Below are 2,536 nucleotides of genomic sequence, written 5' to 3'. Positions count from 1 at the left end.
GACCAGCCCCTCCACGCCGACGACCAGCCCCTCCTCGTCATCATCTCTCGTTTCTCCTTTCACTGTTGATACCTTGGAACCTTCCCCTGAATCCCTCATAAAAGTTTTTTTTTTTTAATAAATTTGATTGTTAAATTTGTGGGTTTTGTTCAATTTGGCTTGTTTTGTGTTACTATTGACTGATTGGGATAAATTTCAATTGGGTAAATAATTGTGCTGTTGAATTTTCATGTCGTGTTGCGGCTGAAGGTTTATGCCTTTATGGTGGTGGTGATGGTGGTTGTATGGACGTATGGTATTGTGGGCTACACTGTGTGTGCGATTGTTTGGGCTGAGCAAGGATGTATAGCGGTTTGGAGTTGGTGGATATGCGGTTTGGAGTTGGTGGCTGGGCGGTTTGGAGTTGGTGGTTGCGGTTTGCAGGGCTGCTGAAATGGAGGTGGAAACGAAGTTGGGTAGTGGTGCGAGCTAGGTTATGGCCAGAAAAGCATGATGGCTGGAAAGGGAGGGTAAGGAGAGGATGGTCGGAAAGGGAGGTGGTGAGGAACAATGGCCGGATTTAATGGAGGTGGTGAGGATGGTGGCTGGAAAATATTTTTTTTTTTTAAAAAAAAATTTAATTATTTTTGTTTTTTAATAATTAAAAAAATAATTGACCTATTAACAGCTGACACGTGGCATCTAACTTATAAAAACCGGTCATCAATAGGTAATGGACCTTTAGATGAAGAAGGGGTATAAAGGTTGGATTTTTGAGTAATAAAATAAAGGTTGGATTTTTAGGAGGAAAAAGTGCAAAGGTTGGATTTTTAATTTCCATTTTTCCTAATAATTAATAATAACAACAATAATAATTAATACTCAATAATAATAATAATTAATATTTTATTGATGATAATAATTTATTATTTTAAATAATTATAATAATGATTAATATTAAATATAATTTTAATAATTATTAATATTAAATATAATTTTAATAATTATTAATCATAATAATAATTAATAATAATAATTATAAAATATTTAATAATTCAAACTATTAAGAGAATTAATATTTAATAATATTATTAATTAATAATTTCTAATAATTATAACAATTATTTCAAAAAAATAAATAAATAATAATAATAATAATAATAATAATAATAATAATAATAATAATAATAATAATAATAATAATAACAACAATTAATAACAATTTCTTTTATAAACATTTGATATTAGAATCACAAATTGTAGAAACATTTTATGTGGGTATTGATTGTTAGTTCATTGAGTTGAATTATTTTTCAAATCTTTCCAAATATTTTAAGATTTAAAAAAAGAGAGGTTGTTTTCAAGTAGTACTTTGTATATTATTATTATTATTATTATTATTATTATTATTATTATTATTATTATTATTATTATTATTATTATTATTATTATTATTATTATTATTATTATTATTATTATTATTATTATTATTATTATTATTATTATTATTATTATTATTATTATTATTATTATTATTATTATTATTATTATTATTATAAACCGTTTTTTTTTTTATCTGTAGTAGTAGTAGTAGTAGTAGTAGCAGCAGTAGCAGCAGCAGCAGCAGCAGTAGTAGTAGTAGTAGTAGTAGTAGTAGTAGTAGCAGTAGTAGTAGTAGTAGTAGCAGCAGTAGTAGTAGTAGTAGTAGCAGCAGCAGTAGTAGTAGTAGTAGCAGCAGCAGTAGCAGTAGTAGTAGTAGTAGTAGTAGTAGTAGTAGTAGTAGTAGTAGCAGTAGTAGCAGCAGTAGTAGCAGTAGTAATACTACTACTACTACTACTACTAATAATAATAATAATAATAACAACAACATTATTAATAGTATTAATATTAATGTTGAAATCTGCTATGCTCTGCTCTGCTATCCTGAAATCTATTGTGCTCTGCTCTGCTAAAATTTAATCTGCTCTGCTCTGCTGACCCCTGCTGTGCTCAGCCCAAAAGCTCAAAAGAACAGGGCCTTAGTATAGCAAGAGCATGAGATAAGAGGTTCATGACGATCCAATTCCTGCCACAGAGTATGAAGTTTGCCATAATAAACGGAGAGAGGTATTAATTTAGTCTGCTCACAATTTGCAATTGAAGATCGCAATTGTTGAATACGAGGACCATTAGTTTGAGCAAATCTTTGCTTTAGGTGATCCCAAAAAGGCTTTGCTTCTCTAAATTTTAATAAGTTTTATTTCAAATCAGGGTCTATTATGTTCGTTATCCAGGAAACATTGCGTTAATCGCCGTCCAATCGGACTTTGTGTAAGGAGGTGATGGTTCATTTATCGAGCCATCTAAAAATTCGAACTTTCGTCGAGCTTCCAACGCTGTTTGAATATCGGCCGCCCAAGATTCATAATTATCAGCCATAAGGCGTGTAGGAGTGATGTCCCCCGGTCGATTTTGCAAACTAAGGTTGTTTTGGGGGTTTTTGTCCCTTGGGAGAGTTACGTCACGAAGTCTGATCCGGCTGAGATGTACCTGCAAATTAACGGAGACTTCGGGTGGT

The sequence above is a fragment of the Chenopodium album genome, chromosome 7 (genome assembly GCF_948465745.1).
Source record: "Chenopodium album chromosome 7, dcCheAlbu1.1, whole genome shotgun sequence".
In the NCBI taxonomy this organism is placed as follows: Eukaryota; Viridiplantae; Streptophyta; class Magnoliopsida; order Caryophyllales; family Amaranthaceae; genus Chenopodium; species Chenopodium album.
The sequence above is the reverse complement of the archived record's forward strand: the minus strand, read 5'-3'. Positions refer to the sequence as shown.